Source organism: Vulpes vulpes, chromosome 10 (genome assembly GCF_048418805.1).
Source record: "Vulpes vulpes isolate BD-2025 chromosome 10, VulVul3, whole genome shotgun sequence".
Classification (NCBI taxonomy): Eukaryota; Metazoa; Chordata; class Mammalia; order Carnivora; family Canidae; genus Vulpes; species Vulpes vulpes.
The window spans coordinates 8237337-8259937 of NC_132789.1; the positions used below are offsets into that span (position 1 = coordinate 8237337).

Sequence of the window (22601 nt, forward strand, 5' to 3'; positions counted from 1 at the left end):
TGATGGCTATTTATTTTTTAATTATATAATTGTGTCAAATTATTTTTTAACTATTCATGTTCTAGTATTAAATTTAAGGATTTTTACTTATTTTCATTCAAAATCTATTATAGTATTTAGGTCTTATGGACTGTTATTTTAAATATAAAAAATAGTAATAGAATATAGAAATTATCATGTGCTAAAAAGCTACAATAGGATTCCAAGTGAAATTCAAGAGTCCAAAGTGCTTCTAATTTCTGCTTCATTTGGACAGAGTACTTGAAAACTTCTTTGATTTTTCCTTAAAGAAAGATGAAATTCATATGGTACCTTTCATTTCAGTTTCATTGTATTTTTTTAAATGTCTTTCCCTTAGGTGTGCCTGGGTGGCACAGTTGGTTAAGTATCCAAATCTTGATTTGGGCTCAGGTCATGTTCTTAGGGTCCTGAGCTCTCATCAGCCTCCACGCTCCGCACAGAGTCTGCCTGAGACTTCTCCCTCTGTCCCTCTGCCCGATGCTTATTCTCTCTCTAAAATAAATAAATCTGGGATCCCTGGGTGGCTCAGCGGTTTAGCGCCTGCCTTTGACCCGGGGCGCGATCCTGGAGTCCCAGGATCGAGTCCCACATCGGGCTCCCGGCATGGAGCCTGATTCTCCCTCCTCCTGTGTCTCTGCCTCTCTCTCTCTCTCTCTCTCTCTCTCTCTCTCTCTCTGTCTCTGTCTATCATAAATAAAGAAATCTTTAAAAAAAAAAAGCGAAATAAATAAATCTTTTTTAAAAAATGAAGTGTCTTCCCTTTAGATTTGAAAACTCAGATTTCAGATTATTTTAGATTATTAGCATGTCAGTCTTGGGTTAGTTCTCTATCCTGGGATGGCAGTAAGAGGCAAAAAACATTTCAATGAAGAAAGTTGTTTCTACCCTGTACAAAACATACAAACTTGATTATGGGATCTCTTTGTTTCCAAGTATGTTCTACTCTTACTTTTTGTTTGAAAGCTTCTTTCTTGGTAATCAGAGAAACTTACAGCATGGGAGACTATTGGTAACTCTAGGAGCTATGGCAAGAAAAGATGGGATCCATCAGAGCAAGGAAGAACTTACCAATAAAGTGTGGAAAGAAACTTCTTGGGGCGCCTGGGTGGCTCAGTCAATTAAGCATCTAACATTGGCTCAGGTCATGATCCCGGAGTCCTGGGATGGAGACCTGGCATCCAGTAGAGCTTACTAACCAGCAGGGAGCCTGCTTCTCCCTCTACCTCTGCCCCTCTCCCTGAGCTCTCCCTCCCTCTCCCTCTCTCCCTCCCGCTCACTCTCTTTCTCAAGTAAATAAATAAAATGTTAGGGGAAAAAAAGAAACTTCTTTTAATTAATTTCAAGAAAAAAAGAATCATTTTAATATTATTATTATGTGGTTTGAATCTGGTCCTTAGGTTACTTTATCCTCCTATTTGGACAAGTATCAGCTACCAGAATTCTTATTTGTGCCTTTATTTTTTTTAAAGGTTTTATTTATTTATTCATGAGAGACAGAGAGAGAGAGGCAGAGACACAGGCAGAGGGAGAAGCAGGCTCCATGCAGGGAGCCCAATGTGGGACTTGATCCTGGGACTCCAGTATCATGCCCTGGGCGGAAGGCAACGCTAAACCGCTGAGCCAGCCAGGCTGCCCATCATTTGTGCCTTTAGATCAACAACTAGATCGACTAGATACTAAAAGAGGAAAGGCTGTGTTTCAGTTTGGAAACAAACCTTTCTTAATTCAACAAATCAGTTTTTGAACATTAAGGTAGATGCATTTGCTCAGTGTTGGCTACTGGCTTGTTATTTTTAAGCTAGTAGCAAGTGATGTTCCTTTAACCAGAGTATGAATTCCTTTTCAAATATTTGAAAAAGACTAGATGTCCCTCACAGAAACAACATTTTATTCCCCTAAGGAAAATCAATTTGTAAGATTATTAAGCTTGGTGATTACTTTTTTTAGCCTTCACTATCCTTGATACTCTTCTCTTAATTTTAAAAATTGTTAATGACAGATACTCCAAGGAATGCTTATAATTCTGATTTGATTATTACTTGCCATCTTTAGTCCACACAGAAAGTATATGTGGATTAAACGCTAGGCAGCTCCAAAATTACTTTATTAACTGAAGCAGAACATCATTATTACTTCAAGAAAAGCAAGCTGGAAAAAAAAAAAAGCAAACCCTAAAAGTACAGAGTTATTTATAGTTTTTATGTAACATTGGACATTTAGTAATGCATCTTTATGGGTTTTATACAGTGACTTTCCACTCATTTTGTGATTTGATTGGAACATGAAAAAGGTTTGACTAACTCTGACAGTTTTTGACAACTGGCACTTACAGAAGAGCCTATTACATTTTTCCTTCAGGATTGATACTCTAGCTGGCTAATTGATGAGAGTACTTAATTGTTTTGGAAAATAATCTGTCTTCCACATGATGGCCCAAATAAAGAAGAAAAATGTAGCCTGTGAAATCTGCTTTTGCGTTCATGGATTTGCTTCTCCTAGGACATGGTGTTGCCAACTATTGCATGGGACTGACTGTATAAACTGTAAATTTCAAAAGGCCACTGCTTATCTTCCTTTCTATATTAGCTCAGGAAATAATCCGACTTTAAAGGTTTTCCTTTAAGAACAATCTTATAATAGGATAATGTCTTTTCTAAGTCTATTAACAATTAAATCCAAGATTCTGTATTTTTCCGGTCCAGAGAGTGTACCAGAAAAATGTTAGTTAGAACATTGTTTAAAGGCTTGTGGAAATCAAACCAGATCTCAGGAAGTTACAGAACACTTAACCTTCTTTAGATTAATACTTTTTATCATTTTGCTTCATTTCAATGGGCAGCAATAATAAAATATGCCATTTCATTAAACTATATCAAATCCAAATGTATCACTCTGCCTTATTTATATAATATATATAAATTTTCTGGAAAATTTTAAGCTCTGTGCATTTTCCAAGTTTGATTATTTCTTAACTTTTAAGCTAACATGATAAGAGCACCTTTTGGTAATTGGAGTAAAAATAAGACAATGAATATATTGTTTAAACTAAAAATGTGTAAATATAGTGAATTCTTCTGAATTGAATTTGAAAATATGCACAAATGAATAACTTGACAAAGCTGCCTTTACAAAGGCAAAATCTAATTTGTATTGAAAAATGACTTCCTATGGAGATGTGTGTCTTATAGAAATCTCCTTGTCATACACAGGCATTTACCCTACATTAGTGACTAATGAGTATGAATCAAAGGTTTGTTTCTACAAATGATTCTAGGCACTTACATCATTCCTCTTGTTTGGCATGAAGGAGTGTTTAGCCCTAGGGAGTGGGTAAGTAAGCAACCTGATGATTAACTTCCATTAAACTTAGTTATTTCAATAACTTATCCATTGTTGTAGTGAAAGTAAGATCTAGATTGTATATATAATAAATCCTTTTTTAAACAATCTGTGGCAGCCAGGAGATTTTTTTTTAAGTTGCACTTTTATTAAATATAAAATTGTTTCTCTATCCAGAAGGAGCTACTGGCTCAGCTCCTTTTCCCTTTCCTTTTAATGATAACATTTTAATTAGAGCTGTTTAGTATATGGCAGCCCGGCATGAGGTGAGCATTTTGTCCAGGACGGATAGAGGCCATCCAAAGTTATCTGTATATTTTTGATCTTTGACTCTCCCATCTTAAGATAATATAAAAAAGAGAAAGTTGGCTGTAACAGTCATTCAGTCCCATCCCATCCTTGCAAAAGAAATAAAAAACTAAAACACAGAATCCAAGCAAGTATTTTTTAAAAGACTTGGACAAACATATGCTTTCTGCTCCCATGCTCCCTCTTTTGGCAAAGTGGAAGTACTTTCTCTGCAAACAGTTAATTTCACAATTTCCTCTCTAGGATTACTGAGAGACTTTGAGTCACCAAACTCGGTTTACTGCTATGGAAATTCACTCTTCAGACAGAACACAGGAGGAAATTAAAGATTTCTGTTTTTCAGCGAAAGTATTGGTTTCCACCTCAGTTCAGAGTGTAGCAGCAAGTTCCTGGCAGGGCTGCTGCTTAGTACTGCACGTGGTAACCTGGTAAATAGCCATAGAATTTTGGAGCTTGCAAGGAACCTCAGGATGATTTGTGTAGTCATTTATTAAATTGGGACCTTTGAGAGCTCTCTTTCATCCTCTCAACAGTGCAGAAATCAGAACTGCACCACTTATAGCAAATCACTTTCCAGCCTCAGTGGAGTAACCGCAATGCGGCTCACTCCTCACGAGGGAGCCTGTTTCATTGTTAAAGAGCACTGATTAGTTTCTGGGTTCTAAAAATGAATCAAACTTATAGAGAGAGGGGGAAAAAATTTAAATATCATTTAGGCAAAGCAAGATTGAACCAATTTTACTCTGTGAAGCTTTGTAACTATAATCATTATTGAGCACTTAATATGGACCAGATACTGTCCTAAGTGCTTTCTGGGTCTGAACTAATGTAACTCTCACAATAACCCTAGGAGGTACATACTATTATATCCATTCAATAGAAGAGGAAACAGGCACAGATAGGCTTTCACAGTATTACACAGCTAATCACTGTGGGCAGAGCCAGGACTGGAAACCTATGCTCTTCACTCCTCTGCTCTATGAACTACAGTGTGACCCCTGTATATACTGGTTGAATATGTGCAGGCAGCTTGATGTCCATTTAAAGAACTATAATGTGTGTGAAATTATGATTCTTCTTAAAAAATCTGTTCACTTAATGTACCTAAGAAAAAATTTTAGTAAATGAGTGAAAATAAACTACCATCCAGATTTGGGAATTATGCTAAAAATGAATGTCAAGTAAATACATAAAAGAAAGGAGTAATAGTTTTAGATATAGAACAAATGGAAGCTTTATAGGTTATAATTTAAATCTCCGTAGAAGTGTTAAAATCATATATGTCTTGTTGCTGACATATAGATAGATTCCAGTTTTTTATTTTATGAATAATGCTGCAATGGAACTTAAAAATTGAATACAGTACTTAATTTGAAATACAATATTAAGCAAAACCACTAAATTTATTTGATTTGGTCGAATCCAGAATCCAGTGAATTGTGAGCTGTTGTTTTTTTTAAGATTTTATTTATTCATTTGAGAGAGAGAGCATGAGCAGAGGTCAGAGTGAGAAAGAGGAACAGGCTCCCCACTGAGCAGGGAGCCCCACATGGGGCTCCATCCCAGGACCCTGGGATCATGACCTGAGCCAAAGGCAGATAGATGCTTAACTGACTGAGCCATGCCGGCGCCCCCATTGAATTGTTTTATAGACATTTCTTGCCTTCCTCAGTGAAAATGCCAAGGCTAAACCAAAGAAGTTAGCAAGATTTTACTTGATTAATTGAAGAATGAAATTGTAAATTCATTCATTTATTTATTTGCAAATAATATCTTCTGTGTGCCTGACATTGTGCTCAGTGCTAAAATCTAACGTGAATGTGACCTGTTTTGACTTTCAAAGAGCTCACTGTCTAGAAGACTCTACTTTTATGTAGCAAAAATTAAAGATCTTTTATGTTTAAAAAAAAAACAAGGAGCTCAGAGGAAGAAGCAACTAATTCTGACTATTAGGAAAGACTATTAATGGAAGAGGTAGGACTCCAGCTGGGTTTGTAAGGATGAGTTAAGATTTTGATAGTCATGGGAGAGGAGAAAGACATAAAGGTGTGTAAGAACATGGCATGCTCAGGAAATGACAAGAAATCTAGTATGGCTCAGAAAGTAACCCAGGTGCATGAGGGAGAGGAAGGAACTTCTATCATGTGCCAAGCTCTGTAATTTGATGTGCTGGGTACTCAGCTAGACTCTCTGAAAAGGTACAATAAGTGTCTAAGACATGGCCCCATCATTAACAGGACTAACAATACATTGAACGGCAGCAAACATATTAGAACCCAATAATCAAGTGCTACATTCTGTGGTGCTATCAAAGTTCAATCACAACAGAGACCTAAAGAGGACTAAAGGGTCAAAGTGGAGTCCCAGGAAGTCTCATTCAAGAAGGAAGAATGATGGGGGCCTGAAAAGATGAGGATTTGGACAGGTGAGGAACGCAGATGGATGAAACCAGCAGGTGCTCATTGGCCCTTTCCTGCATCCAACTCCGTATCAAGCACATCAAGCAGGAAAAGGCATAGCCTCCCCTTTCAGGAACTTGAAGTCTAGTTATCAAGATGAGAAATGTAACCAACAACTGAAGCAGTTTTTAGCACTGGATCATCCAGTAGGCAAACTGAGACACACTGAATTTTCTGAAAGTGTTTAATATTTCAGAGATCAAAGAAGTTTTCTTTAGAAAAATAATAAGTGGGGCACCTGGGTGGCTCATTCAGCTGAAGTGTCTGCCTTCAGCTCAGGTCATGATCCCAGGGTCTTGGGATCGAGTCCCACATCAGGCTCTCTGTTTAGTGAGGAGTCTGCTTTTTGCCTTCCCTGTGCCTTCCACTCCCCCTGCTTGTGCTTTCTCAATCTCTCTCAAAGAAATAAAAATCTTTGGCGGGGGGGAAGAAAAATCTGAACTATTAGACTTCCTTACACTTGTCTCAGGGTTTAGGATCTCTAAAAGTTTCAATGCAGCTTTCTGGAATAGGATTAGGAGTTAACAGACCTAAGAGCAAAAGGAGAAAACACTTTGGGCTGGAACAGTTCGGGCAGGCTGGAGGAGATGCAGGTACAAGTTAAAATCCTTCTGGACACAAGGGCAGAATGTGGCTCAGGGAGGAAGCAAGAATTCCGTGAGGAAGAGGAAGTGAGAAAGGAATGCCCCTCGAGTGCTAGCCAGGCAATACTAGAGGGAACTGGGACTAATTTGGAGATGGAAACCAAATTGTTGAAGGTTTTGAGGTGGTGCAATTGGGAGTCATGTCCTTATGGTGTATGATAATCAGGAGTTGTTAATATCCCTGCTTCTCCTTGGACACTTGGTGAAATGAGAGACTTGCTACATTGTAGAGAATGACAAACTGATCACTGCCCCCAGGAGACTGCTATCATGGACTAAGTTTGTTTTTTGTTTTTTTTTTGTTTTTTGTTTTTTTTCATGACAGAGGAGAGGCAATAAGCCAGTTACTTATTTCTTTGCATTTAGGGGGATTTTTTTTTTTTACACTAATTCAGAAAATCAGCCTTTTATTCTTTGATTCAGGTTACAACACTGTGTCCTCTCTACCATCACTCTTTTGTTCCGTGTAACATTTTCAGAGGTGTGAAAAAAAATTGATAATTCCAAGGAATCAGGTTTTGAAACAGTATATTTAAGAGTTATACGTCTGTTGAGAGGCATTTTTATAAGTTTACATGATTTTCTCTATATTAAAAAATGTGAGAAAGAATTCAGAGCTGATGTAGAACTGTGCTTGATTTCTTTTTCTTGAGAGTAGGAAAAAGAACTCCTTTTTGTTGTAGTTAATTGCCAAGTCACCAAGGAAAGCCTCCACGCTTGACGAGACCCACTTGCTAGTGACTTGGCAATGTCAAACAAATGTTCAACTTTTATTCTGACACTTCTTGAAGAATTTGATTGAAACTATATATGTCCAGATAACACTCAGCAAAGTGCCCTTCTTGCATTTGTTTCAAGATATATTTGGAAACAAGAGAGATGACCTTGGATGCAGCTGCTTTTCCAATGTAGGACTTCTCTCTGGGTCCACTGAATATTTCCCAACGTTGAAAATTCAAAGGATGGAAAAACATTTTAGTTACTATATGCCATAAGTCCTATGATGGAGGATTGCCCCCCCCCCAGCGATATGTTCTGCCTCTAAAAGAATGATATATTTAGACCACAAACTCTATGTTAGCTTTCTAACCATCTATTTCAAAGTACATTTAGAAACACATTTGCTTTTCATCAGAGCGCCTTTTTGTAATCTAAATTGAGCTGTCCTTGCTTTTTAAAATATTTTAGCATTTGAGAAATAAAAAATAACAAGCGGTTAACCTTTCACCTTTGCTTTCTGGCATTCAGAATTTGTTCTGAAGCCAGGTTTCATTGTGGCTTGATGTAAGATCTAAAAGAAGACTGGGGAGGCTCTGACATCCCCGGCTAAGGTTATTGCCACCTGTCCAGATGACAATACAAGTCCTGCTAGCCTAACCTCAAGCCTGAAAGCCAAGGTTCGCTTCCAGTTGAATCTACATTTAGCCCATGAAGATGGATGGTTTTAACTGTCATTACAGTGACGTTCTTTCAGTTACCGTTATGCATATTTTGGAGGTTTAAGCAGTTCCATTTTTAATTTGTCATCACAGTCACAGGACAAGACTTAGGTAACCTGTTTGATGAAGTGACTTTACTTAAGCAAATAAATAAGAATTAGAGTCTGATCATTGTCCTTCATGGTATATTACCAGAGATAGTAACATTTTCTATTTTCATACAATATCCTAAGATGTTATAGTCAGAGCATTTACAGAGATGATTGCATTGTTAGCAAACAGTACACGAATTCCCAGTAAAATGTGTTAGGCATGTGCACATGCACACATGCACCTGCAGACTAGAAAAATACTGTATTATAATACTTGAAAGGATAGCTTATTCTCAAGGATTTCTTATTGCTTGATTTGGAATCAGATTAATTACATCAACCATTAGCCATAAGATGAGTGATTTTGAATAGTCAACAGATTATAAAAACTATCACCACTAAAATTCTTTTAAAGATGATCCATCCCATCAGATAATAGTCTGATCTCAAATTTTTAATTGTTATAAATTATTGCCCCAGCCTTGCTTTGCAATTTCCAAGTTCAAAAACTGGTGACTTTTATTTTTAATCTGACATTTACCCATTTATAAGAACAGATTTTCCATGGGCATGGCTATCTTGTGTACATTTCCATTATTTTACTCATGTTGAACTAGAGTAATTGCTGTAGTCACGGCACAGCCCTAATTAAGGAAACAAGAGTTAATAGTAGCCAAACTAATAGATTTTATAAGATAAACAGTAAAGTTTGCTCCTACTGGGGTCAAAGACAACTCCCAGCTGCACAACTTTTGAGCTGTGCTTTATAATGATAGGAAAAAGGAAAATAAGATGATACCTACAAAATGTTTCCAAGATCTATAGTGCTCAAGGAAGATTTTAATGAGAGAAAAGTCTCAGAGAAAAAGTAGTTTTATTTTAAGTAATACAGAGATTAAATGTGAGTTTTGCTGAATGTTTTCATAAAACATTATCTTCCAAATGTATGTTTTCTCATTCCTTTTTTATAAAAACATATACAAAACTTTGAGCCAAAAAGAATATTCCTGCGTGGTTTGTGCTGATTACGTTTGTCGGGATTGTCAGGAACCCTTTTCCCTCTATCCAGCTCTCCTTATATTCTCAGATACTCTTAACCAAATCAGGGCATTATTGATGTTCAGTTAGTTAAGTATTCTATGCTTGGGAATTAGTATCTCGCTGTCAACTTTCCTAGGACAGGAGAGATTTCTAGCAACTACAAAGTGAATGCATTTCTCTAAACCCTTTTTATCTGTGTCTTCCATAGATGGAACTCATATCCAGCTGCCTGCAGATTTATATAGATTCTGGTTTATCCAAATATTTGCAGTACTATCAAATCAAGAGTTTCTTTTGTTCTTATCATGCCCAAATATCTTACCTTGATCTTGTTGTTACAAAATCCAGATGTGTTTGTTTAATGAAGGCAGATCGAATATGTCCCTGGTTCAAACTCATTTTAGCATCATTTGCTTTTTCTGTCCGTGATCCTCTCCAACTTTTTTTGTTCTCATATTTTTTTCTCCTTGTTTATATGTATCATTCCATTACTATTTAAACTTTCTCTCATTATATCTCACATATTTTCTTGCCACTAATAAGTTCACTTTTGGAGCATCTTCCAAATTTTTTTTTATTGAAGCAAATTTGATATATAACATTATATGAGTTTCAGGTGTACAACTTATAATTAATCGCCTGTGTACACTGATGATGGTACAACTCTGTGATGATGCTACAGCTCTGTGAATATATTAGGAAACACTGAATGTGTGAATGCACTAAAAACCACTTTAAATTGGTGAATTGTGGGATCCCTGGTTGGCTCAGAGGTTTAGCACCTGCCTTTGGCCCAGGGCGTGATCCTGGAGTCCTGGGATCGAGTCCTGCATTGGCTTCCTGCATGGAGCCTGCTTTTCCCTCTGCCTGTGTCTCTGCATGTGTGTGTGTGTGTGTGTGTGTGTGTGTGTGTGTGTCTCATGAATAAATGAAATCTTTAAAAAAAAATGGTGAATTGTGTGGTATGTGAATTATGCCCCAATAAAACTGCTAAAAATAAAAATATAGGGCAGCTCAGATGGCCCAGGACATGATCCTGGGGACTCAGGATCGAGTCCCATGTGGGGCTCCCTGCACGGAGCCTATTTCTCCCTCTGCCTGTGTCTCTGCCTCTCTCTCTCTCTCTCCCCCTCTCTGTGTCTCTCATGAATAAATAAATAAAATCTTTTTAAATAAATAGAAATATAAAAATATAGTAACAGAAGGTAAATAATATCAAACAATATTAGTTTAAAAAAAACAAAAAGCCCTCAACAACCTCAGTCTTCCTACTTCTCTGAGGCATTTCCAAAGTTAGCTTCTGGAATATTCCTCCAGATGTTTTCATTATATACATAAGTGCATGTGTGTATTTACAGCCTTTTAAAATGGTACACAAAGGAGGTTATATCACTGTTCTGCAACTTGCTTTCTGCACTGAAGTCTTTGCACTCTTATGCAAGTATATCTGTCAGAGGAAAAAGAAACCATGGAAGTAGCATTATTATATTCAGAGGTATATGCATTTAAAATTTTCAAAGATAGATATTGCCAAATTACTCTCCAAAAAGCTGGTAAGAATTTGCAATCCCATCAGTTGTGTATGACAGAGCCTAGTTTGCCATTCCTTTGCCTAAGCTAGGTGTACTAGCTTCATAACATCTTTGTCAGTATGATAGGTCTAATGAATTATTTTATTTTGTATTTTTGAAATTATGAATGAGATTGAGTTTTTATGGCTTATTTTTAATTGATTATGTGATATTTTTTCTAATTGAAAAGTCCATAATGTTAATTGTAGGAATTTTGAATAATTAAAATCACATAATCTCACCACCCAGAGATTAGCACCATTTACAATTTTACTTTTGATCTTTCTATGAAATTTATTTTGTGTTGGTTTTTTTTTTAAGATTTTATTTATTTATTCATGAGAGACACAGAGAGAGAGAGAGAGGCAGAGACACAGGCAGAGGGAGAAGCAGGCTCCATGTGGGGAGCCCGACATGGGACTCGATCCCGGGACTCCAGGATCACGCCCTGGGCTTAAGGCAGTGCTAAACTGCTGAGCCACCTGGGCTGCCCCTATCTTGTGTTTTGTTTTGTTAGCAAATAATGAGCGTTGGTGGTAGAGGAGCTTATTTTTATATTTGAAATACGAAGCTTACAAAAGGAGGTTATAATTCTGCTACTCAGAATATTGCTTTGAGCTCTTTTAATCAAGGTGCTATATAAATATTCAGTGGACTGAGCTCCCCTGTACCAAGCTTTTGGGATCAGCTAGTGGAAAAATCATTAGCATTCTTTCCTTGACACTGTACTGTCACTACTAGGGCTCAAACTGGATGAGATTTCCTGGGAGCCAACAGGTCTCTCAGTAAAGGAGTTGGACCTCTACAATCCTTTAATGGCATGGAATATAGAGGAATCCTGTACCTTAAAAAACAAACACACATTTTATAATACATGTTTATGTATGTGCCCACATTTATAGTCACTATTCTCTCTCATTTTCACACAAAACAATATGAGATTAGTGAGCCAAGATAGGAGCATGCAGAAAGAATGCTGGAAATCTAGGGAACAGTAAAATGATTAGCGTACAGGGTCAGCCATTCAAAGACACAAGTCCTGTATGGTAATCCTATGTTTCCTTACCTGGTTCTTCTTTGGACTGGAAGAGCATGGAGTGCAGGGTAGATTCTGCTCACAGACCAAGGCAACTTTGATCAGTGAAGAATGAATGAATGGAAGTGAAGGAATGTGACCTTGACTAAATCACTTAATTGCTTTGGACTTCAGTTTCTGTCTCAGAGCATATGACTCCTGATCTCAGGATCATGAGTTTGAACCCCACATTGGGTGTAGAGATTACTTAAAAAACACAAACTTTGGAACACCTGGGTGGCTCAGCGGTTGAGCATCTGCCTTCAGCTCAGGGCGTGATTCCCACAGTCCCGGGATCCAGTCCCACATCCGGCTTCCTGCGTGGAGCCTGCTTCTCCCTCTGCCTCTCTCTCTGTCTCTCATGAGTAAATAAATAAAATCTTTAAGAAAAAAAAAAAGGCACAGAGAACCTCCTGTTTTCTTCTAAGAGCCTTTAGTAGCTCTCATATTTAGGCCTATAATTCATTTTTGGTTAACTTTTTTATATGATGTAAGGAAGAGATCCAACCTCAGTATTCTGCATGTGTGCGCCTATTTGTCCCAGCACAATTTGTTGAAAGACCCTTCATTCCCTACCCCGCCCCTCATTGAATTGTCTTAGCACCCTTGATGAAAATCAATTAACCATAATTGTGACAGTTTATTTCTGTATTTTCAATTCTATTCCATGGATCTGTCTAGATATATCCTTATGCCAGTACCACACTGTCTTGATTACTTTGACTTATGGGGGTGAGTTTTCAAATCAAGAACTTTGAGTCTTCTTTCTTCTTCCTTTTAAAGGATAAAATAATGTATGTATAATTCTTTGAAGCTGTCAGAGGAAGTATGTGTGATGACTGTTTAAAAGCAGAGATGATAACTCAGGAAGGCACATGGTATAGGTTTAGAATAGTTAGTAGCTATTCTCAGAGTTGACCTATTGTACATGATTGTAAATGAAGGCCTGTCCTTTATGGCTTATCTTGTATCAAACTGTCAGAGGCAGTTCCAAGCAATGATTACATTTAGGAGTTAATATAAAGAAAAAATTCTGTGGAAGATTTTGTGATTTACTCAAGATAGATTCTGTGGCCTTTTAAGTTTGTTCAAAGAAGTTAGTGTGTTGTAAAACCAGTTAAAATAAGAATAAACTTGGAAATATAAAATAGCATCAGCTCATAGCCCTTAGTGAAGATAACTAATGACCCTGGCCCTAAAATTCCAATTTATTTAGAAATAAGCTTTAATAAAAACTTGATATAAATAGAAATATTTCTCAGTCCAGTCCTCTTTAATGAAATGCCATAAAAATAAAAGACTAGAACATAAACTTTCCTTTTTTATATATTTGTAACCAAAAGCATTGCATAATCAAGGAGGAACCAGGAAGTAAAAATAATCACAATTATAGTAAAATTAAACGAAGTGATCTGTTTTCATTACTCTAACAGAAGTAGAAAGTAAAGATAAACACGGCCAGCAAGTTCCTTTATCAAATTCGAAAATTCTTTCTTTGTCAGTCATTCTTTAATAGCAGAATAAAAACGAACTTTTTATTAAGGTTTTTAACTCAACACTCTCTTTAAAAAAGTTTTTAGGGACACTTGAGTGGCTCAGTGGTTGAGCGTCTGCCTTGGGCTCCGGGATCGAGTCCCACATTAGGTTCCCTATGGAGAGCCTGCTTCTCCCTCTGCCTAGGTGTCTGCCCACCTCTCTCTCTGTCTCTCATGAATAAATAAATAAAATCTTTTTAAAAATGTTTTTAATTGTGATAAAAACACATAACCTAAAATCTACCATATTAACTATCTTTAAGTGTTCCATAGTGTTAAGTATATTCACACTAATGTGCAGTAGACCTCCATAATGTTTTCATGTTGCAAAACTGAAACTATATCCATTAAACAACTCTCCATCCCCTTTCCCCTGGCAACCACCATTCCACTGTCTGTTTTTGAGTTGGACTATTCTAGGTTCCTCATATAAGTGGAATCATAGAGTATTTATCTTTTTGTGACTGGTTTATTTCACTGATCACGATGTCCTCATCCACACTGTAGCATGTGACAGGATTTCCTTCAAGACTGAACACTGTCCTTTTAAATATCATTTTTATGGTACAGTCTATTCTACCTTTAAACATCATTGCAGGGCAGCCCCGGGTGGCTCAGCGGTTTAGCGCCGCCTTCAGCCCAGGGTGTGATCCTGGAGACCCGGGATTGAGTCCCACATCAGGCTCCCTGCATGGAGCCTGCTTCTCCCTCTGCCTGTGTCTGTGCCTCTCTCTCTCTCTCTCTCTCTGTCTTTCATGAATAAATAAATAAAATATTTAAAAAAAAAAAAGAAAAAACATCATTGCATTATCTGTTTTAATGTTCCAGAGCATGACCAAATGCAGAATGATGAGAAGCAAGGCAATATACACAACTGACCTTCCGAATTTTCCTGTCAAGAATTCGGGGGAAGTTATATAGTGATTATACACTGTAGGATTTCCTCAGAATGAGAAAAACTATTTGATGCTAAATTAGCAGTCAAGACTCTAAAGACCTTTTTGCAAGCCCTTTGTATTGAAAGTTTTTAGTTGTTTTGTTTTTTCTAGAAATGCACTAGACCTATTACAACTTTTTTTAAAGCACCTCTCAGTCTATCTCTGCTGCTGGATTACTTTTTTCCTTCAAGCCTGCAGACATTCTCTCCAGCTTCTTCAGATGGAGTTTTCTGTGTTCCTGTTTGTGAATAACCCTTCTCTCCTATTCTGTCATAGCGACATTCTCATGTTCCACAGTTTGTTAAGAGAATGCAATCGCCAACAGTAGATACTCTTAGGTCACAGAACCCAATGGGAGAAAGATTTTATTAAAAAGAAGCAGAGTTCATTCATTTTCAGTCTTCCTACCTTAGTATTTTAACAGCTTTGTTGAGCTATAATTTACATACCATACAATTCATGATTTAAAAATCCAATGATTTTTAGTATATTCACATTCACTTTGAGAACATTTTATGACCCCCAAAGGAAAGCCTGTACCCATTAGCAGTCACTCCCCACTTCCCCAGCAATCCCCAGCAACCATTAATATACTCTATAGATTTGCCTATTCTGAAATTTCATATAAATGGAACCGTACAACATGTGGTCTGGCTTTTTAGCATGATGTTTTCAAGGTCATCCATGTTATAGAATGTATTATTACTTTATCCCCCTTTTTTTAATTGTGGAAAAATACATATAAAATTTACCATCTTTATCATTTTACGTGTACATTTTGGTATTTTAAGTACAGTCTCGTTGTACAACTAATCTCCAGAACTCTCTTCATCTTGTAAAACTAAACTCCGTTCCCATTAAACAAGAGTTTCCCATTCTCCCTTTTTCTCAGCTTCTTCTGGCAACCATGATTCTACTTTGTCTCTGTGAATTTGACTACTCCAGGTACCTCATGTACAGGGAATTATACAATATTTGTACTTCTGTGACTGGTTTGTTTCATTTGGCATGATACCCTCAAGAACCTTGTCATTCATTTTGTAGCATGTGTCAGAACTTACTTCATGCTTCATTCCTTTTTATTACTGAATAATATTCCATTGTACAGATACACTACTTTTTGCTTATCCATTCATTAGTTGATGGGCATTTGGGTTATTTCTACTTTTTGGTTCTTATGAACAATACTATTGTAAACATTCATATACCAGCTTTTGTATAAACATGTTTTCAGCTCTCTTGGGCATGTACTTTGGAGTAGAACTGCTGAGTCACATGACAACTCTATGTTTAACTTTTTGTGGAACTGAGCAACTTTTTCAAAACTGCATCATTTTATACCAGAAAAGTATGGAGTTTCCAATTTCTCCACATCCTCATCAAGGATGCTGGAGAAAAGGATGTTGTTATTGCTCATCTTTTTATTATAGTCAACCCAGTAAGTGTGAAGTATTATCTTATTGCAGTTTTGTTGGCATTTCTCTGGTGACTAATTTTCCTGTGTTTATTGGCCATATCTTCTTTGGATAAATGTTTATTCAGATCCTTTGTCCATTTTTAAAATTGGGTTGTCTTGTTATTGTTGAGTTGCAAGAGTCATTTATGTATTCTGATTACAAGTCCCTTGTCAGATATATGACTTACAAATATTTTCTCCTATTTTGTAGGTTGCCTTTTTTCACTTTCTTGATGGTGTCCTTTGAAGGACTTGTCTTAATTTCAATGAAATCCAATTATCTATTTCTTCTTTTGACATTTGTATTTTTGGTGTTAAATCTAAGAAGGTTTTGCCTCACCAAAAGGCACAAAGATTGGAGTGTGTGACTGGCCCAGTTGGCAGAGCATGTGACTTTTTTTTTTTTTTTTTTTTTTTTTTTTTTTTAGCATGTGACTCTTGATCTTGGTGTTGTAAATCCAAGCCCCACATTGGGTGTAGAGATTACTTTAAAAACATAAATAAACTTTTTTAAAAAGGCACAGAGATTTACACCTGTTTTCTTCTAAGAGCCTTTAGTAGTTTCAGCTTTTATATTTAGGCCTATGATTTTTTTTGTTAACTTTTATATATGATGTAAGGAAGAGATCCAACCTCAGTATTCTGCATGTGTGCACCCATTTGTCCCAGCACAATTTGATGAAAGACCCTTCATTCCCTACCCCGCCCCTCATTGAATTGTCTTAGCACCCTTGATGAAAATCAATTAACCATAATTGTGGCAGTTTATTTCTGTATTTTCAATTCTATTCCATGGATCTGTCTAGATATATCCTTATGCCAGTACCACATGGTTTTGATTACTTTGACTTATAGGGTGAGTTTTGAAATCAAGAACTTTGAGTCTTCTAACTTTGTTTGTCTATTTCAGGATTGTTTCAGCCATTCTGAAAGGATGACTTTCAGATTTTTGTCATGTACTGGGTTAGGAAAGATAAGAGAGAAGGAGATTTAGGTTTAGGTAGGTCAAATGAAAAATTCTGCTTTGTCTAGATGAAGTTTGTGGTGCCTGTTGGACACACAAGAGGAGCTGTATGTACAGTGGGAGCTACGTGTAGGAACTACATGTGTTCCAAGGATTGGTCAGAGCTGGAGATAAAAAGAAATAAATATGTGAGCATCAAGAGCATGTAGGGCTCATCACCCTTCCCATCTGTTCTTTCATCCCTCTATGCTCTCTTGGGTTCCCCCTAACAGTTCATCTCAAGTTATTTTCTTACAGCTTCCTAGGTGCTCCAGACCAGAGAGATTTCCCCATCTTGTCATCCTCTGGAAGGCTTACCATTTATGGAACTGCCTACATCAAGGTTGAAAACCTTCCCCCTCAACCTTTCAATTCTTCCTTTTCATGTAAATATTAAATATGCAATCATCCAGGGAAACCAGAAGGGATGAGTAGGTTTGGAGGAGGGGAACTTTGGAAACAGACATTCATGAAGCTGGTTCAGATTTGGATGGGCCCAGAAATTATTGCTAGGTGGTAGGGACAGTGGAGCCTGAAACCAAAATGGAATGGAGAATGGAAAGTCACTATGGAGGGATGCCTGGGTGGCTCAGCGGTTGAACATCTGCCTTTGGCTCAGGGCGTGATCCCGGGGTCCTGGGATCGAGTTCCACATCGGGCTCTCTACATGGAGCCTGCTTCTCCCTCTGCCTGTGTCTCTGCCTCTCTCTGTGTGTGTCTCTGATGAATAAATAAATAAAATCTTTTTTAAAAAAAGTCACTATGGCACACAGGAGACTTTACTACTGCTACTCCACTGTAGCAGCTCTTCCAGCTCTTCCAGCTCTTCCAGCTCTTCCAGCTCAGAAGGATTTGGGTTGGGGATCCCTGGGTGGCTCAGCGGTTTAGAGCCTACCTTTGGCCCAGGGCATGATCCTGGAGTCCAGGGATTGAGTCCCACATCAGGCTCCCTGCATGGAGCCTGCTTCTCCCTCTGCCTGTCCCTCTCTCTGTCTCTAATAAATAAATAAATAAATCTTTTAAAAAAATTTTTGCAGAGCTTTGATGGTAGTGATAGTTGCCCAACAGTGCAAATGAACTTACACTTAAAAATAGTTAAAATGGTAGATTTTATGTTGTGCATATATTACTACTATTAAAATGTCTTGCAGGGACACCTGGGTGGCTCAGTGGTTGAGTGTCTGCCTTAGGCTTAGGTTGTGATTCTGGGATCCTGGGATTGAGTCCCACGTCGGGGTTCCCACAGGGAGCCTGCTTCTCCCTCTGACTGTGTCTCTGCCTCTTTCCATGTGTCTCTCATGAATAAGTAAATAAATCTTTTTAAAAAATAAAATTAAATAAATAAATAAATAAAATGTCTTGCAGATCTAGAAACCAGGTCCCAGAACCTGGAATGTTTCTATCTATCCCCTAAGATACTTCTTTTCTTTTCTTTTCTTTTCTTTTCTTTTCTTTTCTTTTCTTTTCTTTTCTTTTCTTTTAAGATTTTATTTATTCATGAGAGACAGAGAGAGAGACAGAAACACAGGCAGAGGGAGAAGCAGGCTCCATGCAGGGTGCCTGGATCAAGACCTGGGCCGAAGGCAGGCGCTAAACTGCTGAGCTACCCAGGGATCCCCACCTCTTGTCTTGTTATCAAAAGATTGAAGACACCCATGGTAATCATCAGCTCTTACAGAGAGCCAAGAAAGTAGCTGCAGAGGCCTGAGATGTTTTTGCTTCCAAGTATGTACGTACAGCTCTGCAGTGGCTGGGAAGCTGACCAGAAGACCATGTCCCTGCCCTTGCCTGCATAATGCTGTATAAATATCATCAAATTTATGTTGTGGAGGGGTCTCATTTTGTCAGTCCCCTGCAGGCCGTCCCTCTGTTTGTTGATACACGTGATGGAGTCTGAGTAGAGGGTCTCTCAGTGAGTGCAGCTTCTTTGAGTTGTCCATGGTGGGGAGGTCCCAGCTCCTGGTGCTAGGAGTCCAGAAGGGTGGGTAGAGGTCAGCCCCTACCTGGAAATTCACAGTTACCCCAGCTACATATCTCTTATGACGTGTCTCCCTTTAAGTGGTGGACCTTATTACTGTTGGATTCTCAGTAGCTTTCTTCTCCGAAGTTAACCTGGGGGCCTCTCTTACCTGATCCTTTGCCCTGGGCCTCTGTCTTCTCTTCCCACTTCTCCTCACCAGTAAGACCCATTTTTCCATCCTGCCATGCCTATGTGTGCACATCTCCAGCACAAGGCAAAGGGACTTGGGGGTATTGGTTCCTTCTAGTTTAGGAATAGTATCAGGTTGAGGCATGACCAATGAAACCCCAGCCTGAGCCCACGAAGAGCACTAACCACATCTTCCCAAGTGCCATGTTCCACCAGTCCTTACTTTCACTCATCCTGAAACCTTTGGATGCCCATGGTGTTGTTTTGTCCCCTGCTTCCAACCTGATTTTTTTTTTCCAAATATGAAATGCTTTGTGAATTTGCATGTCATCCTTGCAAAGGGGCCACACTGACTTTCTCTCAATCATTTCAATTTTAGTACGTGTGCTGCCAAAGCAAGCACCCTCCATTCAGATTTTGAGGGTCGTTTGATTTTATTTGCCTTTGTCAGCTGCTGTTTTCTGCCCCTAAGGGTCCATGTTGTGGCTCTGCCCTCTCTGGGCCCCTGGGGAGGGCACCCAGCAAGATCAGCTTAATACCTACATCCACTTTTACAGGACAACCTCATCAGGAGTCCATTACACTTTTAAAATGCTGAAACCAAATCACTCCATTATCCTTTTTTTTTTTTTAATGTCTTAAAAAAAGGAGTGCGGCACCCTTTCAAAGTCTTTGAGAATCACAAAAAGTGGGTGTCATGAAATGAGGGTGGTTGTACAGAGCCCCCACGTGTGAAAGGGCAGTAGACGTGGTAGAGTGTGCTGCGCTTGTGGGCATTCCTGCAGAGCTGTGGGCTTCCAGAGTTCTGGCTCTGAAGCCTCAACACCTGTTGGTATAATCCAGCTTAGTCCCCTTGCAGCGAGCTTGGGGGAATCTATTAGCTTTGCCCCTGAAGTTAGATTCCATGCTGTCTCAGAAGAACAGTAGAGGGAGAGAGAAGAGGAAGGATGAATGAGAGAGAAGCTAGGAAAAGATTTGTACTGCTGCTAGAAAAAAAAAAAAAAAGCTCTTGGTGGGTTTACTTATGCAGGGTAGATTGCAAATACCTTGACCTGGCAGTTGTTCTGCACCCGTGACTACCTTCCAAACTCACACACACATACAACCCAGACAAACAGAGCAATTCAAAGCTCTGGTCTGGAAAATCTTCCCAGTGGGGTGTCAGTTGGTTGCCTTGTGATGACAGGTTTAATGGTCTTATATCTCGCATTCCACTGAGACCACCTACCCAGAGGCCACACCCTACTGACCTGGTTAGCCAGGGCCTGAGACCACACGGGAACGCAGTGCAGATGGAGGGTCAGGAGTGTGGATCGAGGGTCAGGAGACCTATGCTCTGGGTCAGTCGCTCTGACTTGCTGTGTGACTGTGTCCATGTTGCTTGCCCTCTCTGTAATTCAGAGTCCCAAATTATAAAACAGGACTGAAGGTTCTTGCTTCATAGAAATGTCACAAAATAAGTCACAAGTGCTTATGCTTCTAGGAGTCAAGAAATCAGGGAAATCCTCTCTCTCTCTCTCTCTCTCTCTCCCCCTCTTTCTCTCTCTCTCTCTCTCTCTCTCTCGTTGCTGTTGTTGAGGTAGGGTGTCCTGGGCTCTCTTATGCAAGCCCTTAGAAGACATTTAATCAGAGAGTAAGACTGAAAAAGAAAAAAGCAAACCTGCTCATGAAAGAGCCTTGAGGTATCTCAAGTATCTCCTTCCAGACAGAAGTCCAGGAGCCTCTTTGGTTGTTTCTAGCCAACAACCTCAAGTTGAGGATAGAGGTGCTTTTTTCCCCTTTCTTCCAGTTTTCCTTTCTGATCTGATGTCTCTTTGAGTGACGCTGGTTGAGGCAGGGCCACAGGTGACGGTAGAAAATAGTGTCCCAGTTGCTCAAAGCTTTTCTATGGGGTAATACATGGATCAGCCTGCCTTGTCAGTGGTGAATAAAAGGAACAGCCTTTTTACTGATTTGTGTTCTTTTGATTGTTCGAGTAATCAGCCCAGCTAATTCAGCGCCCTCTGATGGCCTGCTAGTCCATGGTAAAGTATGTGCAGAGGGAAACACCATGGTCTGCCAGTCATGGCCTGTGGTTCTAGATGAGTAGATGGAGTATGGTGCCCCAAAGCAACCGTAGGCTTCTCGTTCTTGTGAAAGAGCCTCAGGCTCTCAGCTGCTGTCTCAGCTTCTTATTATTGCTGTGACAAATTACCACAAACTCAAAACAACACCAATGTATTTTCTTAATTTCAGGAGGTCAGAAGTCAGCAAGGCTGTGCTCCTTCTGGAGGCTCCAGGGTAGAGAATCCAATGTGGTGCCTATCCCAGCCTCTGGAGGCTCCTTGACTCACGGTGCCTTCTCTGTCTTCTGGGCAGGCTGGCCCAGCTTCTGTCACACTGCTCTCTAGCTCACCCTCCTGCCTTCCACCTGCCAGGGACCCTGGTGATGAAGTCGGGCCCCCACCCTCTCCTTTCCTGGGTTTCTCAGGATCTTGGGGCCAGGAGCCAGTGGGGAGGCACATTGATTAGAGTCTGTGGAACTATCTTTAGGACAGGAGGCAGCCCGACATCACTGGCCTGGTGAGCCCTCCCCTCCCCATCGAAAGTGTCCATGACCATGAAGAGAACGAAGAGTCTGGGAATAAAAAGAGGGACCCAATATGTCTGATCATAAGAAGCTTGATCAGAAAGGGTGAAGGTGGGCAAAGGGGTTGACACCCTGTCTGCGCAGCTCGTGGACAACATTTTCCTTCACCTCGATGTTGGCATCACTTTACCAGAGCACCACCACGCTTTCCATCCCTCAAGACCTTTATTTTTAGTTTGGGGTATTTTCTATTGTTTAAAGGTTGCCTTGCAACCCGTTTGCCTGGAGGGTTTAAACAATATAGAGTTTCTTTGCTGAGCAGCAACAGTAGCCAAGAGAGACCGAATATAAACTTTTAAGTCTATTTTCTCAGAGTTCGTACATCAGCAATGGCTTTAAACAGAAGAGTTTGCGGCCCCTGGCTTGCCTGTCCCTGGGGGAGGGGGAGAGGGTGGCCTGTGAAGAACATTTTGTGTTCTCTTATCTTTCCTACTAGTGGAAGGGGATAAGCACCAGAATAGGAAAACAAAATATCTGGCTATTAATATACCCTAAGTCCTCTAGCACATGGATTGGATTTGTTTATTTGTGAAAGAGAAGGATGCTTCTCTCTGACCATGGGCTCCCCTGCCAGCTGGAAGGGAATGGCAGGCACAGTGCCCTCCATAAGGTGAAGGGGATTGGGAAGCAGGGCCTAACTTCCCACTTAAAAGAGAAAATCCTCAGACTTTTCTCAAGGAAAGTCGCCTTTCTGGCTCCTCCTGCCTTGAGCCCCAGCAGCATCACTTAGGGAAATTAAGAAAGAAAAAATAATATAATGAAGCAGGAGGATTTACCACGAAAGGGCCAGAGAGTGTCCCTAGCTCTCCTAGCAGATGTGCGTGCGGTACCGTCCTAATGTCCGACCCTGGGGAACCAGAGGCCTGGACAATCTTGCCGGAAGAAAGGACATACAGGTCCC

At 39.3% G+C, this 22601-nt stretch overlaps 1 non-coding gene across 1 annotated transcript; it reads right to left on the minus strand.

Annotated features, from left to right (window-relative positions):
• Positions 1-19367: 19367 nt before the first annotated feature.
• LOC112935265 (U6 spliceosomal RNA) lies at positions 19368-19474 on the minus strand. Its single transcript, XR_003238145.1, has one exon. It is a non-coding gene; the product is annotated as a U6 spliceosomal RNA (small nuclear RNA).
• Positions 19475-22601: the final 3127 nt, after the last annotated feature.